The sequence below is a fragment of the Bactrocera dorsalis genome, chromosome 4 (genome assembly GCF_023373825.1).
Source record: "Bactrocera dorsalis isolate Fly_Bdor chromosome 4, ASM2337382v1, whole genome shotgun sequence".
Taxonomy (NCBI): domain Eukaryota; kingdom Metazoa; phylum Arthropoda; class Insecta; order Diptera; family Tephritidae; genus Bactrocera; species Bactrocera dorsalis.
The window spans coordinates 23,312,187-23,334,070 of record NC_064306.1 but is presented as its reverse complement, the minus strand read 5'-3'; the positions used below and the strand labels follow the sequence as shown (position 1 = coordinate 23,334,070).

Genomic DNA, 21,884 nt, shown 5'->3' with positions numbered 1-21,884 from the left:
ATCTAAGAAATAGTTGTATTTTTGTTGTGAAAGCAATAAGCGAGACGAGCATTGATGTATTATATGAGGCTGGGGAGCGTTCGACATAACTCATTGTGCTTTCGAAACTTCGCAGCCACAAGGACTGAGCTGCCCAGCGCACCCTTTCAATACGCTCGTACAGGATAACTCCACACAATTTCCCTTTACTATGTTTCTCTTTGGGGCATTCACATATGATGCCGAAGGAACCAAAGAAACTTAAACCAATAGACACACAAGAAATCATAGCACATATACATACATACATATGTACATACGAGTATATGTAAAGTTATTGCAGGCTCATCTGCAAAAATATTTCTTTTTTCTACAAGACAGCGGAAGATTCCATACCAGTAGGTTAATGAAAACTTGGCTTCAACGTAATTATATCGATCTTTTGGAATGGCCTGCTTGTTCCATTAAGAACATCTGGGGATGATTGGTAAAGAAGGTTTACAAGGAATTTCGTCAATTTATTACGATTTCTGAGCTGAAAACAGCAATTTTGGATATATGATTTTTATCGACACTAGAATAATAATAATGGAAACACAATAAATTATTAGGAAAAAAAAGAAATTTATTTCCTTCCTTTTTTCGTGTTGAAAGGGCTGTCTTTACGATAAAAGAGCTACTAGCCCAAATTTTGTTTTTGTTTTGTCGGTACACTGTTCATATGAAAAAATTTAATATCGTGCAGTGATAAAATTTTTAGTTTTGGAAGGTGCATCACCAAAAGAATTTCATGAACGAATGTTAAAAGTGTATAATGATTGTTCACCTACAATTTGAACAGTAGAAAGATGGGTTGCTGAATTTAAACGTGGTCGTACAAGCCTTGAAGACGATCCACATGAAGGACTTCCAAAAAGCGTTTGGGCGTTTTAAAAAGGATAAAAGGGATTTTATGCGTCGATTCATCACTACGGATGAAACTTGGGTCTATAACCATAATCCCGAATCAAAACAAGAGGCTAAAGAGTAGTGTGAACCTGGTTCTTCGGCTTCGAAACGAGTTCGTGTCCGGAAATCGGCAAAGACGTTATGGTATCAGTTTTTTGGGACGCGAAAGTAATTATGTTTGTGGATTACCTGCAAACTGGTAAAACAATTAATTCTGAATATTTTTGCAACCTTTTGGACCATTTGAAAGAAAAAATTCGTGAAAAAACAGGTTTGCAAAGGAAAAAAATCCTTTTTCATTAGGACAATGTACCGTGTCACAAGAGTATTTTGACATTGGCTAAAATCCATGAATTAAAGTTCGAATTGTTGGAGCATCCACCGTATTCACCAAATTTGGCCCTCAGCGACTTCCATTTGTTTCGAGAACTCAAAAAATGTATGCGTTGCAAGCGTTTTTCATCAAATGAAGAGGTCATAAATGCTACCTTCTTGATTCTCACTTCAGGGATGGGATCCACAGATAGGAGGATCGTTGGAGTAAGTATATTAATTTCAGGGAAGTTATACTGAATAATAAAGTGTGTTTTGAATCATTAAATTGTGTTTTTCTTATCAAACGACAAAACTTATTGAACAACCTGTAAGGGCAATGAAACACCATTTTCAGTGCATTCCACTTACTACCTACAAGAGTAGGAAAAGTACCGTTAAAAAAAAAAATTTGTTTTTGGGGAATTGTTAAAGTTATAATAGAGCTTTAAAATAACATTATTCCTTTTTGGAATGGGAACACATTTTTTCCGTATTTCATAGAAATATAATTGCAGCATTATAACATATTAATTATCACGTGTGCTGAGAACTTACCTTTTGTTTGTTTGGAGAATACTCCAGATTATTAGCTTTTGTCAACTTCCAAGTTCAGTGTTCAAAAAATAACTCCACTCGTAAATCATTGCGTAGGAAAATAGAATTGTTGTATATATTAGGCATTATAGATTAGTAAAAAAATTGAATTTCACTTGGTTTGTAAGTGTACTAAAAGTTTTTGTAAAAGTTCCTCAAGTGGAATATCAAAATGTGTCTATACTTAAATATTTTTTTAATTCTTATTTTGGTTGTTTCATTAACGTGCAAGTGGCGCACTTTAGTAGGTAAATTATTTTAAATTATTTGCACTGTGTATTTTTTGGCTTCTTCAATTGTTGCTATTGAACACAAGCGTAGCTCTTGTTTTTAGTATTCAACACTATCTCCAAATTGGTTCAATTGTGGATTTACAATGTTCAATTTATACTCTTATCTACTTACATACACAGATATGTATAATTGATGATAAAATTAAGTAGGAATAGTAGCATAAATCTGAAGTAAATAAGTATCTGCATAGAGCTCAAAATATTGCAAAAGAAGTACCTATCATTTCATCAAAAAACCGTTATCGGTACACCTTATCTCTACCCCATTTCTGTTCATTGCTTCTGTATGCGAATATTCTGCATTAATATTTTCAATATGGATTAAGCTGAACTTACAAGATTTGCTTTTATGGCTAACATCACAAATTGAGTTAAAATAGCTGTGGATCTGCGTACTTAAACGGAAATCACAACATCCTGCAATCCGCTAAAAACCGGTAGTACGCTTATAATGCAATTGAGAGGCTATACTTGTACACACCACTGGGTGAGAGTGCTTGCACTCAAATCATAGTAATACCTATTAGGAATAGGGACTAACAACCGCTGTATATTGCTCCAAAGAGAAGTTCAGTATTTTTCAAATATATGGGAATATTAATATGTGTAACGCGTTATATAAGTGCAATTGGATTACGCAATATATCGTTAGAAAGAAAAAAATATTTAGTGACAATTTTGTCATTGCTTCACTCAGTATTGTTGGCGGCAAAGTTGAATACCAGCCATATTTACTGATACTGAAGGAGTCAATCGAGGATCCGAACATCATGTAAGACTGTTTTGTTTCAAAATTCCTGTTAGATAGAATCCTGAATCGCAAAAAAATCGTACCATTTCTGAAGCGGATGATTGCTGGTGGTGAAAAGTAAGTTACTTGCGATAACAGGAAGCAAAACATTCGTAATTGAATAGGCATTATGTTACGAGCAAGGCACCAAGTGGTTATTACCCGTTTCCATCTATGGCGAATAAAAAACTCACCTCCAAAAAGCGTGCGTTTTGAGCTCACCACAAATATGTTAAAGCGGTATGCCAAAGTGTGGCTAATGAGATATTTCAGCCTCAGTCTGACAAACGCCGGGCATTAAAGAAGAAAGTAATGAGATAATTCCATTTCGCCTTCTTCTAATAGATAGGAAAAAGGACAGGTTCCTTTCACAATTCTGTAAAACAATTCATAGATAAAAACAATAGAAAACGTTTCGACCGCAACGAAGATATAATATCCTTCACAGGTGCATTTCTACATTAAATCGACCCATCATTATATAATATATATTTTATAGGGTATCCGTTGTTTCTTTTGCGGTGTTACATTGAACACTGTTAATAGTATAAAAATATCCGGCGTTAACCTTCGAAGTAAGCTTACAACTTGACATCAATGAGTACAACAAAATAAGAAAGCAGGGCATGCCTTGCTAACTTCTAAATTTGGTATGGTAGAAATAATCTTTATTCATATCCACGGAAAAAAGAAGATACTGATTTTAGTCTGGAACTAAAATATGGGAATAAGATTTAAAATCTAATCGACATGGAGTTCTAATATAACGTTCGAAAACAAATTTGTTTATAAATTATTCGTTTTTCAATTGAGCAGAATTGCTATGTGAGCTGAGTGTAATACTTTTGGTTTTATGTCAACATTTTGTAGTTTTTAGATTTAATATTTCAAACAATTAAGTAAATTGCGGCAAACCTCTTTTTGAGTAATACAAGTGTATGCAAATGTAACCGCAAAATTCAGTTTACCTGGAATTTCCTCTTTCCTGTCTTATGCCAGTTGACACTGCGATGCCTTAAGAGCAAGACAAATGAAAGAAGTTAGAATAACAAAAACAACTCATTCTTGCAAATAAATAGCGCAGTAACAGTCTGCAGCAGAGCATCGCTTTAACAAGCAGCATCGCCGGAATCGTTCGTTTGTTAGAATGCTCGGCACCCCACTCAAGTCCACAAGTAAAATTTCCCAGCTTTTATATTTATGTATGTGCATATGCAAGTCCAATTGCACATCTGTTGCTGTTTTCCGCTGGTTAGTACGCTGCATACTGTTGCAACGTGGGCTGGATGGCTCGCAATATTTGAACTTCGCTATGCAACTCAATGCGATTGCGGGCAAAAGAGTCTGGCGAGCAATTTATGCTGTCTCGCATACACATACGGTTCTAAATGTATTTAAGTACTCCTATGCGTATGAAAGTTATCATGCAAATAGTCTAACTGTGGTTTTGAACCAAGCAGAGAACTTTACTGCTTCCGAGTGTGTTAAAATACCTCTGAAAGCTTGCTGAGGAAGCAAGGTATTAATATCCAGTAACTTTGGAATAGTTCAGCATGTATAGTGCACCTGCCCGTCCATTTATTTATTTATTTTATAGTGGATAATTTATCTAGAATTTCACATGTTTGTGTTAACGGTTAACTACGAGCGAAGAAAATAGAAAGTAGTATTATAATGTAAATATTAAAATTGGCGACGCTGAATATACATATTTGAATGTCTATGACTCAACTATAATTGGTTCACTTCTGCAAAATTGATCATATGAATAAACAAATACACAATCAGCTTTGTAAGTCCTTTTCTTATATATGTCTGTCAGGTTACCTAAACAAAATATCGCCAATTAAAACAGTTTCAAAACTAAATTGAAGATTCATCTGACTATGACAAATAGTAACGAGCGGTTGGTCAGTTGTCACCGAGCATCTGGAGAGTCAGGACAAACATTTTCGTGCGACGTGTTTCTATGAGTGGTGCAACCTGAAAATGCAGCGTTCGTTAGAGCAGAGGTAGGCGATTAAATTTTGTGCGAAACTTGGTAAATTTTGCGACAGAGACGTTTGGTATGATCAAGCAGGCTTACCAAGATGTTGCTTTTGCAAGAAGTGGTGTGTTTCGGTGGCACCAAGCCTTTTTGAAGAGCTGTGAACAGGTCGCTGATGAAGATCGTATGGGAGACCTTCGACTTCGACAACCACCGACAATATGACTCGTTTGCGCAAAGTTTTGAACTCAGACCGTCGACAAAGTATTCCTTTAATTGCACAGATGTTAAATTTATCAAAATCTGTGGTTCATGACGTTGTGACGGAGCACTTGAACATGCGCAAGATGTGCGCGAAGATAGTCTCAAAAGTACACACTGACGACCAGAAATTGCGCCGAGTGGAAGTGTGCCAAGAAAATTTGAAGATGTGTGACCCCCAATTTTTAAATAACGTAATCACAGGTGACGAGTCATGGATCTTTGATTATGATCCCGAGACAAAGAGGCAATCTTCCGAGTGACACACACCGGCAGAGGGGATCCCAGCAGCATGCATCTCGGCTCTAAAGGCTATTCCGAAGGATGCCTTCCGTGACGCCTTCACCTTGTTAAAAAATATAGATATGAAAGTGGAAAATATAATCGCTGATATCTTTATTTGATATGGTCAGTTTATTAAAATTATATATGTTGTGTTTTCGCGGCAGCTTATAATATGCGTTATTTTCGCTTTCTGACGAACTCTATACTACTTGGAGTTTTCGCGTGATACTTGATGTGATTATATTTTCCAGTTGCTTATAAGTAATAGAACAGGAAAACGAACTAGTTCTGGTGTTAAGTGCACCACAACCAAATCTTTTCGTTCGAGTCTGACGCCCTCCAACGGAGCACATGACTCTATGTACATAAGCAATAAAACTTTTTACTTAATGGAGAGAGGTGGCTGGTTCCTGCCACAATTCAATTAGTCAGCAAGCTAAATGCAGTGAATTGCAATTATTGTTTAAAAAGCCGGTGAGAGAGCAATCAATGGCTAGAGTAATGCAAATTAAAATTAAACTAGGGGGTCATAAATGCAGAGTTATGTAAATACAGATGTTTACAAAAACTTAGCAATTTAAAAGTTATTTAAATGCAAACCTAATTCTAACCATGAAGTCTCCCAAATTAGCCGACCAAAGTAGTAACTTGGAGATGAAGTTGACGTGACGATTTAGAAAAGAGCTTGGTCCAACTCAATATTCGATTTTGGTGTAAAGAAAAAATCTTTGACCATTTTTTTCGTCGTTGAGGTTATTTAGTTATTAGTGAGCAATTAAATTATATTTTTTTTTGAGAAAACGAACAATAACTAAAATTGTGTAAAAATCAAAACCGTGTGTTCCCTAATAAAATATTTCATTTTTTTAGTGTTATAGAAACTCATAATGTTTTACATTTAATTTTCCATTCAAAAAAAATCAAAATATTTATTTCGACACACCCTAACAAACGTACACAAAAATTAGCTATACCCTTATATCTACAAACTCACATACATACTATCTCAAGTCTTTGACTTTCGTAAGCTAATATTTGTTAATGAATAAACTTTTTCATATAACAGTGAATTCCCACTCCAACTCATGCGCTACCGAAAACAGTGCAAACATACATATACAGTCGCCAAAAGATTTCACATCTCCAGCCAGGTAGTTGAGAACTTTATGTTTGCAGAAAATATCGGTGAAATTTTTCGAAAGTTTGACGACATTAGTCAAACTGAGACTATGCTGATAAACTGCATTGATGTGGATACTTGCTCGTATATATGTACTATATACTTATATACTCGTTTACCAGTTGTAAATATATACAAAGGTAGATAGAAATTCATAACTATGATCGAAGTAAAGTAAAGTATCAAATGAAAAGTACCTAAAGAAAGAGAGTTAACTCGGCATGTCAGCATATGTATTCAATAAACACTTAAATAACCTCAAAAATTGTTACATTAGAGCTATTCCTGAGTATGACAAATGATAGATATCGTGCAAGACATCAGGAAAGGCTTTCCGTATTATTCCATATTATCATCATACATTTGGCGTCACTTCTACCAAAACTGATTATTTTGTCGCAAGGGTTTCATCTATCACCCCAACACAATCGATTACTTTCTAAAAGTATAATAAACCGCAGTAGTTATCTGCGGCTCTAAATGCAGATAAAAGTTTTTATCAGTTTGCTTTATTTTAACACATCGAAACGCACAAAATCAATAAACGCCTTTGGCGACTTGCTCTTCACCAAAATAATTTCGGCTAATTTATGGATAAATGTGAATACATAGCCACAGTAATAGTAATTGCACAGTGAGGCAAAACAAAAACATCAAGGCATTTTTCGACCCCTGAAGACGTGTTAAGGATTATGATTTGAGGCATTAATCTGGAATGTCCAGTACCTTAACTTGGAAGGTGCCGCTACGCAGCTGGTTGATATCCAAATACTGGGCAAGGACTGAGACAAACATCAAATTCGGTGTGGGATTCGTGATGGGAGAGAGATTCTGTCGCCGAGTCCTGGCAAACACCCCCGACGGAAGAAAAGAAAATCTCTTCTATAAGCGCTTGGAGCGCATCTATGAGAGCGGCCCTCGCCACGATGTCCAATTCGAATTTGGCGACTTTAACGCCATACTGGGCAAAGGAGGTATCTTTGGCACGACGATCAGTAAATTCAGCTTCCATGATTAAGCGGTCCGAAATATGGTTATCTGTAGTACTAGATTCCAACATAGGAAAATTCACCAAGCTACCTGGCTGACTTTGACCAACCAAATCGATCGTGTTGTGATAGATGGAAGACATGTCTCCAGTGTTTTACAAGTTCGTACGGTCCGAGGTCCTAGCATCGACTCGGACCACTATCTTGTAGCAGCCACGATACGCACCCGCCTCTATGCAACAAGACAACGCATATCAAAAAACACAGGGAAGGTTCGACGTCGAGAAGCTGCAATTACAACAGACAGCCGAACGTTTTTCTACTCTACTTGCACTCCTGCTGGGACGGCATTTCAAGCTACTTACGTACAGCTGCAAGCGAAACCATTGGTTTCCAGATAATGCAAAAGAACAGCTGGTACGATGAGGAGTACCGTGTCACAGTGTAAAGAAAACAGACTGCCTACCTCGCAACATTACAATCGACCACAACACGTGCGGGATGGGATACACACCAAGACTTGAAGAACGAAATGAGATAAATTTGCAGACAAACAAAGAGAGAGGCCGAAATTCCTGAGTATGAAGAGCTTGACAAGCTGGCCGACAAGGGTAATGCTCGAAAATTCTACGAAAAGATGCGGAGACTAACAGAAGGTTTGAAGACCGGAGCATACTCTTGTAGAACCCCAAGAGGTGATCTAGTGACTGATAGTGATCTTGTGACTGAGTGAACACTTCTCAAGCCTTCTGAACGGCAGTGAAAGTATAACGCCAGGAGATGGTGAACCCAGTTCCCCAATCAATGACGATTAAGATGTCGTTCCATTGCCCGACTATGAAGAAGTTCGATTAGCAATTACCCATTTGAAGAACGAAAAAGCGGCGAGGCCGATGCATTTCCGACCAAGCTATTCAAATGTAGCAGCGAAGAACTGAAAAGAAGCATGCATCCGCTTCTTTGTAGAATATGGTTTGACGAAAGCATGCCCGACGATTGGAATTTTAGTGTACTCTGCCCAATCCACAAAAAGGGAGGCCCAACAATCAGCGCCAACTGCTTTGATGTAAGCCTCCTCAACATCGCATATAAGATTCTATAGACAGTATTATGTGAAAGATAAAGCCCATCGTCAACAAACTGATTTGACCTTATCAGTGTGGCTTTCGACCTGGAAAATTAACCACTGACCAGATATTTATCATGCGCTAAATCTAAGAAAATACCCTTGAAAAAACCACCTCTCATCGATTTCAAACCTGCTTCTGACAGCACGAAAACGTGCTGCCTTTATGTCGCTTTACCTGAATTTGGTATCCCGGCAAAACTAATACGGCTGTGCAAACTGACGTTGAGTAATACTGAAAGCTCCGTCAGGATCGGGAAGGTCCTCTCCGAACCGTTCGATATCAAACGTGCCGTTAGTTCTGCTTACTCCAGAATGGATAAGGAAATAGAAGAACATTGATCTGGTAGTGAACGAAGACAAGACGAAATATCTCCTGTCATGACAAGCAGTCGGCGCACTCGTGACTTGACTTCAACGAGTTCATTGAGTTAAAAGACAGCGGTTGCGCTGACTAGACCATGTCGTCCCAATGTGCGAAAAGTTTTCAGCTCTGAAAGTATTAGACGCAGTACCCACCGGAAGAACCAGTGGAAGAGGAAGACCTTCACTCCGTTGGAAAGACCATGTGGAGAAGGATTCGGCAACATTTGGAATCGCCAATTGACGCTAAACAGCAAGAAGGAAGGACACGCCTATAACGGTGTAAGCGGTATCTACGACAATAAAGAAGAACAAGTCATTTTGAATGTTCTGTTTGTTTTAATTTTTACTTTTAAAGGAAAGTTAAAGAGAGCGCCAATTGGTACCTATATATAGTAAATAAAGTTGGCTACCACCCCCTTATAAAACTGCCACTGTGTAGTTTATATTTGTAAGTTTAGTATATCAACTATCTGAGTAAATTTGTTTTTAATTTAAAATTTTCGGGCTTAGATAGTTGGATATTACATCATTTAAATCCATTTTTTTCTCTTATGCACATGAGTATATAAAAACCGTATAAGCTGAAAGGTTCAGGTCTTTTCTATCAGTTGGAGCATTAGAATGTATTCCATATGTCAAGAATATATCGGAATCTGTGACTCCACAAAATTGAATTTTGGATAATAAAATATTGTCTTTATTTTATCAACTTGTTTCAATAATATTATGAACTGAAAATTTCTTTAAATCGTTTTCTTTTTTGTTTGAATTAATAATTTTACACAAAAAATGTTAAATATATTTACAAATAACAACGAATCAAAATAGGTGAAGTTTGAGTGTTAATATTGGGTTGTCAAAAAAGTCTTGCGGTATTTTCGCTAGTTGGCGCTGAAAGCGCGTAGTTCTAGTTTTATTCGTCGCATCGGGTCATGCTACGTATATACCTTTTTGGAAAGCTCATTTCACGCGCCAACACGTGTTTTAGCGCGAGTTGTAGCGTCGCAAACATGGAGCAAAATAAAGAGAAAATACGGCATATTTTACAGTACTACTACGATAAAGGCAAAAATGCATCTCAAGCCGCCAATAAAATTTGTGCAGTTTATGGACCCGATACAGTTTCCATTTCCACCGCACAACGATGGTTTCAACGTTTTCGTTCTGGTGTAGAGGTGGTCGAAGATGCGCCACGCTCCGGAAGGTCTGTCGTCGAAAATTGCGATAAAATCGCTGAATTGGTCGAAAGAGACCGGCATGTAGAAAAAAATAAAAATAAAAAAAATAAAAATAAAAAATTAATATAAAATAAAATAAAAAAAACTAAAAATTCAATAAAAATACCGCAAGACTTTTTTGACAACCCAATATATATCTTCTTGTGAACAGTGAAATCCTCTTTCAATATAAACCAGCAGTAATCTGCAAACATTTTAGCATTTCATCTTCCTAAATAACGCTTTTCTATCTTTTAAATATCATGATGAAAGCTTCCAGCTAGTTGGTCACTCTCCATGCCAATTTTAGGTGGAAAAAATCAAAATGGTAATGTAGGAAATATATTTTCAAAGGCATTATTTTTTTTTGTAACAAGTTATTTACTAAAAACTTGGCATTTTCTGCTTTGACATTGCCTAAAAATCCATGACCAAGCTGTTAACCCTCCCGGTAAGGTTATCATCAAATCCATTGATTTCCTAGTTTTAGAACCGTCACCGTTTTCTTAAAATATGTCAGGTTCTTCCATTGGTTCACTGATATTGTTGCATTAAAAAAAAAATTGGTTTCTCTTTGTAGGAATTCTTCTTTGAATTTTAATAATATATTTTCCACAAACATAACAAACCTTCTCAGGGTAAACTGCGAGTACCGATTACGGACGGTTTACAGGTTGTGGATAGGGATAGAACATTAGCTGCGATTAACCATAAACAGTCCCATGCAGACTTAAGTGGTCAGGGGAAGAGTCAAAAATCGTGTGTTTCGCTGAACCCCTTGTCGTTACGGCGGGTGCTTTGCCGCCATTCAATATCTAATCATGCTAGCAGCCTATGCTGTAATGCATAATACGAGGGCTGTCCGATAAATAACCGACCTCAACGTGAAGCTAGCGGCACATCTGAAAAAAAAGTTTCTACTTCAAATTGTGCATATTATAATAGCTACTCGCCAAAATTTCAGAAATTTATCTCGCACAATTATCTGTTGACAGGCGTTTTTGTGAGTCTATTTCGGTGATTTCCCCAAAATGGAAAAAATTGAATATCGAGCTGTAATTAAATTTTTATTTTCGAAAAGCAATACGCCTTCACAAATCAAAGATGAGTTGGACCCTGTGTATGGTGACTCTGCACCATCGCTTACCACCGTAAAATTTTGGGCAGCTGAATTTAAACGTGGTCGCAGGAGCTTGGAAGATGATGAACGTCCTGGGCGTCCAAAAACTGTAACCACTAACGATAACATCGCTAAAGTTCATCAATTGGTACTAGACGACCGCCGGATTAAAGTTAGGGAAATAGCTGAGATTATGAAGATGTCAAAAGAAACTGTTTGTCACATATTAAACCAAGATTTGGGCATGAGAAAGCTGTCCGCGCGTTGGGTGCCGCGTTTGCTTACGCTAGACCACAAACGTGCGCGCATGAACATTTCCAGCGCTCTGTTGGCTCAGTTTAGAGGCAATAAGACCGAGTTTTGGCGCCGATTGATAACTGTAGACGAAACTTGGATTCATCATTATACGCCCGAAACAAAAAACCAATCTAAACAGTGGATTGAAAAGGGGGAACCAGCCCCAAAGAAAACTAAAGCTGGGTATTCGGCTGGGGAAGTGATGGCGAGTGTTGTTTGGGACAGCCATGGAATTATTTTTATCGACTATCTTGAAAAAGGAAAAACTATAACATGAGCATACTACGCATCATTATTGGACAAGCTAAAGGAAGAAATTTCGAAAAATCGGCCACATTTGCAAAAAAAGAAAGTCTTGTTCCACCAAGACAACGCACCATCTCACACCTCAACGGTCGCCATGGCGAAAATCCACGAATTGCGGTTCGAACTGCCATTGACCATCCACCTTATTCACCGGATCTAGCACCAAGCGACTTTTTTTTGTTTCCTCAACTTAAAACTCTCGGCGGCCAGAGATTTTCGTCAAATGAGGAGGCAATCTCTTTCGTGAACTCGTATTTTGCAGACAAAGACGCCAAGTACTATTTGGAAGGGTTGCAGAGATAGGAGCATCGCTGGGAGAAGTGTGTGGAGTTACAAGGAGACTATGTAGAAAAATAAAAAAAAAATTTTGAAAAAGTCGCGTGCATCATGGTTAGGTCGGTTATTTATCGGACAGCCCTCGTAAACCCCCACATGTATTGGTAGGCTCATGTCGTTGGCAGGGCATAGGAGTTGTTCCCAGTTAATCTTCAAGTGACGGTAGTTCTTACTAAGCTCCCGCTTTATGTCCTATGCTTCAGTGGGTGCTAAAGGAAATCATAATGATAACTTTCGTTTTCAATCTTTTTACACGAAAAAAAAAAAATATTTTAGTAAATGAGCAGCTTGATAGTATATCGTTTCCCATGCCAAATAATTTAATATCTTTTGTAACTGGGTGATTGGAATCCCATACTTACGCATTAAATCTGACTAGCTACCCACATACAAATTCTTTTGTTCACATCACTTTGTATTTGAAGACTATAGCTCTGAAGCGTTTGAACACTCTTTGAAATGATACATGCATATGTATACGAGTATGTGTGAAATTGTGTTCACCAAATGCAATTATTCGCATTTTAATCCTCAAGTTGGATAAAAGTTCAAATGTCTTTTGAATTTTAATTGAACTTTTATAATAATAAAATACTCGAATTCAACTTATTGTTTTAGGCAAAATTTTGTGTTTGTGTTTTGTGTTTTTGAAATGCTCTACACACAAGAAATTGGTACACATCGAAAGTATTATTTTTTCTAAGGCTTTTTCCGATAGCTATTAATTTTTGAGTAATGTATAGGTGGAGCCAATGGGCAATTTTGTTAGCATGTTTACTAATCCATGAATATAAGGAATTAAATTTTCTTAAAAGTTTCTTTATTTCGTATTTTTAATAAACGAGATATAAAACCGTTTATATTAAAAGTTCAGTAGTCCATCAGACAGGAAAATATGTTGCATTCTTAAAATCATATGTGTGTTATCATTACTGGAAATGTGTCTCGGAATATTGAGTTTCTTTTATAACGTCATAAGCAAGTACAGGATTATGTTGTTAAATATAAATTATGAGTATGACGAGCGCCTGCATATACGCGAATTCCTTTTGTTCAGTCCTTAAGTTTTTTTAAATATCCATCTGAAAATTTGAACATGTTCTTTTCTCACCAAGAATCTGCTCATTTGTCGGAACCACCGATATAAGACCACAATAGTACGTATATAAAGCTGTCATACAAACTGATGGATCGAAATCTAGTTCTTCTAGGGAATGTTATCTGTTTGTGAAGGATATTATAGTTTCAGTGCAACCTAAGTTACGTTTTTCCTTGCTTCTTGAAAGAAACAGAAAACTAGGAAATAAAATATCAAAACAAAATTGTTTACTATTTTGTATTATTCTTGTTTGTCCTTTCGAAAATTAAAAATGAGTCGCAGATTTTCCTTAGACATTACCTAAATTATGTTATGTTCTAAAAATGTTATTAGTGGAACAGTTTAGGGTTGTGGGGCACAGAAGTATACAATTTATTAAATACGATTCTCGATAAAAAGAGGGGTGGTAATTTCTCGAGCCAGTGCTTTAGTATTGACTCGAACTCCAAGAAATCTACCCGAAAAACAGGGAATGACTTAAAATCTTTTTTATGTCCTAACAAATATATAAATTCGAATTATTATGTTGGTGCAGATTAAGTGCTACTTTTTTCATCTTTGCAAATTGTTCAAAATGAAATTACTACATTGAGGTCTTGTGAGGATTTAAATAAATAGGTTTCCAAAAGTAGAAGCAGTAGTGGCACCAATGTTTAGTAAATTGTAGTACTTTTTACATAAACCAATGTCAGTTCTTATGTTAGGAGCTTTTGATTCAAAGTCCATGGTTTCTTAAAAAAGTTTTCATAGCCCTCTTCAGAGACATTTTTTTAATATTTTATTTCATGGTATATTTATAATTTGTGATTAAATCTGTCTTTATTTGTAATTATTTTAATTAAACTATTTACATATTATAGACAGATTTGGAATAAACAGATATTTAGTATTACGTCATAGCATAAACTTAGTCTTTACGAATTTACGAAGTCTCCCTAAATTTATTTTTTCACATTTTCTGTAGATGTATTTTGCCTATAATTAAAACACTCATTATAATACAAATATTTCCAATAATTAGTTTCAGGATTTTCTTATTTCCTAAATAAAGCAGTAAAAATTTTTGGAAAAAAAAATCACCGGGGAGCACGACTCACATTCGAAAAAAGATATTGACATTAATAATATGGAATAAAATTATTTTGTTGATTTGGGTTTTTTGTTTCGTATTTTTTTTTTTATTTGCAAATTATTGTGTATGTAAACGAACTCGAGTTGGTTGTTTCGTTGAGACCATATGTTTTCACTTATATCAAACATTAATAAGCATATGGTATTTTCCACTTCTAAATTTGATGTTAACACAATTGCTTTTATTTTATTATGCTCATTTGAGCTTATAAATTTGCTTCACATTTTTATTTTTACCATTGTTTTCCGAGACCATTCTTCAACTATAGAACTCTATTAAATTCAACACTTTGATTAGAATAAAACACATTAATATTAGCAGCTAGAAAAAAGCATGAAACTACTTATGCTTGAGGCACCTTTAAGCTTTGTAAAACTACACTTTTATATTTTACACTTTATACATCACGAAACCGTTGTGTACAATTGAAATATGTTTTTTTATATCCACATCGAATATATGGTTATTTCATGCAAGAAGACATGCGTTTTTCTATTTTTCGGGAATTCACTTTTTTGTAACTTTTTTCGCCTGACGCGTTCACACATTTACGCATTTACGTTTTTACACCTCTATGATTTGGCACTTCTTTGCTGAACGGTTACTTCAAGCAGACCCGTCGGCACGTTCGACCACCATCACCACCAACTTCAGCAGTGCCCGTCAGCACAGCAACAGGGCGCACTTAACAACGGCGATGCAAAAGACCAACCGTGGTAGTCAAAGAACAAAACGAACGGGTCGAGTCACAGCGGCAGCCAAAAATTACACGTATTACGCGCCACCCACACCAATACCGATACCGAAACCGAAACACACGCACACTAACGCAAGCTGTGGCAGTGACAAGCGTGCAAGTTGCCGACCAGAGCCGGAGACGGATCACGCGTATCTACAGTGTTATCGAAGCCGCGTTCATTCAGAACTGATAAAAGATTCCAAAGCGAATAGACACGAGGCATTACAAATAAGTTACAGTTACTAACAGACCAACAACAGTGTAAATAACAGTGGTACAATATTGGGGGTAATGTTGTTCTAATAAACAATTGGTCATACATACATACATATATGTACGAGTACATATTTACAAATATAACAGAAACATTTCAAGTTACCCATTATCTACGTTTGAGGTAAATTTTATGAGCTCAGCTTTGGAAGGAACAACTGATGTATTGAGAATACACTGAAAGGAATAAGCAAGTACACAGTATTTTTGATGGCAAAATAGGGCGACAAGTATCATATTTGACTAAAGAACCTAAATCTTGTGAAAGAAAAATAACTCTAGTACAAAACTGTTTTCTATATGAGCCCTATCTCGCTAGCAATTCATGTTGTGAACGAATACAATAAATTCATAATAGTAACTCCTAGGCAAGCGTGCACCATAATTTGCATAATGTTTAGCAACTACGGAGCATAGACAACTGAATAACCAGCCGACATTTTTGCTATATTCTGTACGGGTATCATCCTTTGTTATAGTAAGTATCAGATATTTTGAGTTAATCAACTTGAGCAGCTGAGTGATAGCAAACGGACAAGCACACATCAACTGTCCTATATAATGAGGATTTAGATTATTTTTTCATGAAGCGCAATGAGAACCAATTTTTGGCAGAAGTTTACTAGACACTTAAAAATCTGATACTATTCCAAAAAGGGTAAAGCATATGTTCTTAAAATTTAAATGTTACAAATGAGCAGCATTTTTTTATATTAAAACTAGGCTAATTTGTTATAAAAAGTTTTAATGCCTCTTTCATACTTCTTCATATATTTCCCAATATCAAACGAAGCAACAGGCGTTTAACACCAGGAGAGAGTTCTGGGAAAAGCCAGAGAGTAGTGTTAGTAAAATATCCCTGAAATTTCCTTACACGACATATATACATACATTTGTGTATGCATCTCCAACATGCCCGCCGGATCTTGATTGAACGGGCCAGCTTACAGCTTATCAGTAACCAAGCAACGAGCAAGCTGACTTTGTTCGCACGCATTGTTGTCGGAAAATGGCTAAATAACTCGCCTGTCCGTAAGCTAACTGTTGTGTGAGTTTGGCGCAGCTTTTTGCACCACAATTGCAATCATCAGGCCTCGATGCCCGAGCCGAGTATAATTTAATTACTACCCTCTATGCAACTCAATCGCAGCAAGTCTTTTGATGTCTCGTACACATATAATGTGAATGTGAATTAAATTATTGGCGGTAATTAGTGGTCTAGTGCCTATAGTATGCTGCACTTTTGATTCTCAATATCATGTTCGCTTATTTACTTTTATTTAAAAGTCCATATAAACAAAATTTAACATTACAGGAGGCAACGCATTTCAGATAACTGGCGCAAGTTAGTATTGAAGACCTAGCCACAATTAGATAGTTCTGTTAATTCTGAAGAAATTTATTATACATATATTCTTTGATATTTCTCGATTAAGTGAAGTAGCTGAAATACGATAATTATATAAAATCTGTAATTCTGCATTTTTAATTACGGGCAACCTGTTGGCATTATTCGAATTATTAAACAGAGAGCCCCCTTCGAGCATTTCGACTGGCAACTGGCGGATGATATTTTGCTCCAAGGCCTGAATCGAAGCAGGGTTGTCCGCATAGTCTAACGGTGTGATATCACACGATCTCGGTGGCCAATCGATCGGTGCAAAACGAGAAATTATCTGCTCACCAAAGAGTTCACTCAATAAATTGAATGATTGGTGCGATGTATGGAAAGGGGCGCCGGTTTGTTGAAACCAAATGTCGCCGAGATCACAAGCTTCATTTTCTGGCATTAAATAGTAGGTTATCACAGGGCGGTAACTGCCGCCATTCATTGACGCTTACGTCTCACCAGCATCAACAGTCGTCTTTTTTATAGAAGTAGTGCCCATTTTTATCGGTCATATTTCAGTGGGTGAAACTTGACCAGCCTCATGGTACTTAAAGAAATTAGCAAACAAATTTCTGGTTGGATTATGGAATAAATACAATAGTTAAATAAAGTCTCGCATTTTAACACCTGTGTGGCTCAGAGTAGGACGTAGGCACTAAGTTTAATATTATGTGCCTAAAGTATAAGTAATTGGACCATATATATATTTGACCGTATATACATATACTTTTACACATATATGATATGTAAATATATATCAGAGATATGCTTGTACAAATCCCATTCCCTACTATTAATAGACATTAGTAAAACTAATTGATTATATTTATCAATTTAACGCACATAGGATGCTACAATTGAGACGTCCGCCAGAATACATTCAAATTCTATGTGCACTATGTGTAACCCATTGTGTTAGCTGGCCTACAAGTACGAATATTCAGTAAACATAATGATGTTACAGTCTGGCGGTGCTCAATCAATACGCCTACAATCAAGCTCCGGCTTCGGTAGGTTAATAGGATTATAGCAGCTCAGTCATAGTAAACGTCATGCTGGAAATATTAGATCTGTATGTACTATGTATATGTCCATATGCCATACATGCAGTGTGTATAGTTTGCAAATAACAACGTCCGCGAGGCGATGAGAATTGCTTACAAAACATACCTATCACCAAAAAAAATCGTGATACTTCTTTTATTGTATTCTGCACATTTTTTTGCTACACAATCGCATATTTTCGGGAAATTTATTTTTCCAGTCATGATAAGGGTTACGCGCCCATTTTTAACGAGCACCAGTATCACGTGATAAATTTTTCAATCATGTGATAAATTTGGAAGGTTTTTAGGTTAAATACGACAATTCATGAAAGAAACAGATTTTATCAAAGTTATGACTGTTCCTGATAATGAAGCTTGGAAAAGTTTAGTATTAGTCGAAAATGAAGAAACTGTGCAAAACATATTGACAAACAACACAATGGAAGTAAGGTATCAAGGTTGATCGGATTGCCACATGTTGGCAGATTACTTCTGGTTCTTAAAAAAGTTTTTCAGCTGAAAAACTATTCAAGAAATGCTAATAAAATGGGTTTTATTGAAATATAGTATAGGGTGGGCCATATAAAATTTTAAATTTAAAGATAGGGCGTAAAAGTTTGAGTGTAGCGTTTGCTGTATGGCACGTAGCGCAGTCCTGCTGGAACCAAATGTTGTCCAAGTCTGCCTCTTCAATTTGCTTGAATAAAAATTCAGTTAACATTGCGCGATATCGCTCACCATTGATGGTTACGGCGGTTCCTTTTTCATTTTCGAAGAAAAATTGGCCGATAATTCCACCAGACCAAAATCCGCACCATACAGTGATTCGTGCTGGGTGCATTGGCTTCTCGACGATTACGTGCCGGTTTTCTTTGCGACAATTCTGCTTGTTAACGTAACCATCGAGGTGAAAATAAGCCTCGCCCGAAAAGATGATTTTTCGGTAAAATTGACCATCCTCGGTCAAACGATCTTCTGCCCAATCTGCGAACTGTAGAATAGTCAATAGCGACCCATTTAGTAAATTTTAGATTTTTTTACTGAATATCTGTCACTTTCCGAATGGTATTTGTCGTTTCGAATGTCGAAATATAGATAATTCAAATTTAAAGCGCTAGATTACCCGTTATATGTTTTCCACAGTTATTTTTTGTTTACTTCAATGTATACTTATTTAAAAGAAATATTTACTAGAAATATGTATGTAAAGAAGAGTAAATCTTCAAAATCTTTAATTGAGTCAAGACCGATGAGCACAAATATATCGAAATTGATCTTATGCAAACTAGACCTCGGTTTTTGAAATATCGAACTGAAAATCTTCACAATTTTAGTGTCCACAAGATGTTTGTTACCACCGATAGCGGGTCCTCTATAGAATATAGCTGCCATTTGACAAGGTTAAATATCTGCACGAAATCGACAAAAGATTACCACTTAATAATATAAAGTAAATCAGCAGCAGAGCTAGGGGAAGATTTTATGGAATTGTGTTGGCAACTGACTGACATGCGGTACAAACGCGTTTTGGATAATGGAAGGAAAGAACCAAGTAAAGCCATTTTTGGTGCCCTAAAAATTTAAATGCTCCTTTCCCTTTACTCCTGCGCTATAAGTATTTGTTTCGAAGATAAATGCACTCAATTGTCACATTATATATCGTTGTCGCTTAGTGTGTTTCTTCGCTTATGACACATGTCCGGGAGCGCCAACGAGTCGTGTTTGCAAGTCGCTTGAACTAAGTTATTAGATATTTCTGTAAGGCAGCTGCATTGGTCATTTGGAAATGACAGCTGGGTGTCATGAGTCACTTGGACGCCATTACTCGTACAGCACTAACGATTCAATTTGTGCAATTGTAACGCTAGCGTGGGAAAGTCGCACACACGGAAGGTTCAATGACCTCATTATATTCAAAAAGCTTAGACATAGCTTATTTATTATTGATTTTAATAATTGTATACATATAATTTTTATAAAGCAAGGAAGGAAGGACTAAGTTCAGGTGTAATCAAACATTACTCTTGCAACGTTAACCAGATGATCGGAATCCCACACACTGACCGACAAACTCGTCATAACATTTGTTAGAAAAAACAAAAGTCATAATACGAGGTTTGTTCAAAAAGTATCGCGAATCGTATCTGACAGTTTTCTTCGATTGCAGGGGCGTGGTGCATCATGAGTTCTTGCCACAGGGAAGAACGGTCAATAAGGAATATTACCTGCAAGTTATGCGCAATTTGCGCGAAGCAATCCACCAGAAACGCCCGGATTTGTGGAAGAACAAAAATTGACTTTTGCACCACGATAACGCCCCTGCTCACACATCGTTGCTTGTGCCAAAAATAACACACTAATGATGCCGCAGCCACCGTATTCCCCAGATCTGGCCCCCTGTGACTTTTTTGTTCCCTAAACTGAAGAGGCCCATGAAAGGACGACGTTACGCTTCTCTTGACGAGATAAAGACGGCATCGAAGGAGGAGCTGAAGAAGATAAAAAAAAATGATTTTTTGAAGTGCTTCGAAGGTTGGAAAAACCGTTGGCACAAGTGTATAATATCTCATGGGGATTACTTTGAAGGGGACAAAATAGATATTCATGAATAAATAAATAATTTTTGAAAAAAAAACACAAAGTTCGCGATACTTTTTGAACACACCTCGTATGTGCATACAAGTAGTATATGGAATGTTGGTTAGTATTGACCTGATTTTATATGTTAAAAAAGTTTACAATCACCAATGTTCGAAATCCCGGTAATAGTTATATGGAGGTTAGGTCAAGTTTTCACCAAATTGCATCTATTTTAGGCACAAAGATAAACTGTTAAGAGTAAAATATGTTCTGTAATTCCATAAAGTCACTTGGAGATTCGAAAACCTTTGTATTAGGTATATGGGGGCTCAAAGTAGTATTGACTCGATTCAACCTAGTTTTGATAAACAGAGTTGCCATTGTCAGAAAAGGATTATGTTTAAATTTCAATTGAATATCTCGCATACGGACCGATATTTCTGGCGTCTACTTATTTGGTACCAAGGAGCTTAAACAGTTTGGCTTGGATTTGAACAGTTTTTGGTTAGTTAGTTTAAAGGAATTGTTACTGCAAAATTTTATCCCTATATGGGAAGTAGGTAATCGGTAGGTCGGGTCCCGAGATATGTGATTTCACCAAAAAGTGGACGGTTCTCACCCGTCGCCTAATTTTCACACCGGCTCCGATAAAGCTTTCTCATACCATCTCGGAGGTAAAATTTAATGTTTCTGACATAATTAATTATTGATTTAGTAGTTTTCTACAGTATCGTTATGTAACGAGTGAGCGGGGTTTATCTTCCGATTTCATCCATTTTCGCACTGTAATATATAATATACTTATAATATTTGCGTTCCGCAAATTTGGTTGTTGCAGCTTAAATATTGTAGGAGATATATGCATTAAACTTATTAAAAGGCGGGCCACGCCCACTTTTTTAAACTTGTTTGCCCAAGATGCAAGGTGCAACTTGCTACTGCGATTCCCCGTGCTAAATTATTACAATTTTATATCTTAATTTAGTGCTTAGGTTTGTCACTTTATAGGTTTTTAGTTAATAGTGATTCGTGGCTGTGGCTATGGTCTACGAACTCGTCAATTTCTTTTACTAAGGAACGCGCATACCAAGTTTCATCAAAATATCTCAATTTTTACTCAAGTTTCAACTTGCACGGACAGACAGACAGTCAGAGAGTAAGCCGGATTCCAACTTTTCTCGTCATCCTGATCATTTATATATGTATAGCTCCATATCTATCTCGCTTAGTTTTAGG

At 36.5% G+C, this 21,884-nt stretch overlaps 1 protein-coding gene and 1 long non-coding RNA gene across 20 annotated transcripts in view; one reads left to right on the top strand and one right to left on the bottom strand.

Moving 5' to 3' along the window:
- Positions 1 to 15,541, bottom strand: part of LOC105233065 (voltage-dependent calcium channel type A subunit alpha-1) — a 183,804-nt gene extending 168,263 nt beyond the window's left edge. For 7 of the 19 annotated variants that reach the window (XM_049454306.1, XM_049454305.1, XM_049454304.1 and 4 more), the window contains exon 1: positions 1,798 to 2,315. The gene's annotated coding sequence lies outside the window, so the exon portion shown is untranslated. Of the gene's footprint in view, positions 1 to 1,797; positions 2,319 to 15,014 lie in introns of those variants that run through there. The other 12 variants (XM_049454289.1, XM_049454285.1, XM_049454303.1 and 9 more) reach the window with 5 other exon arrangements.
- A 4,641-nt stretch (positions 15,542 to 20,182) lies between these two features.
- Positions 20,183 to 21,884, top strand: part of LOC125778090 (uncharacterized) — a 165,847-nt gene continuing 164,145 nt past the window's right edge. The window contains exon 1 of the long non-coding RNA XR_007422480.1: positions 20,183 to 20,600. This is a non-coding gene — a long non-coding RNA (uncharacterized LOC125778090). The remainder of the gene's footprint in view (positions 20,601 to 21,884) is intronic.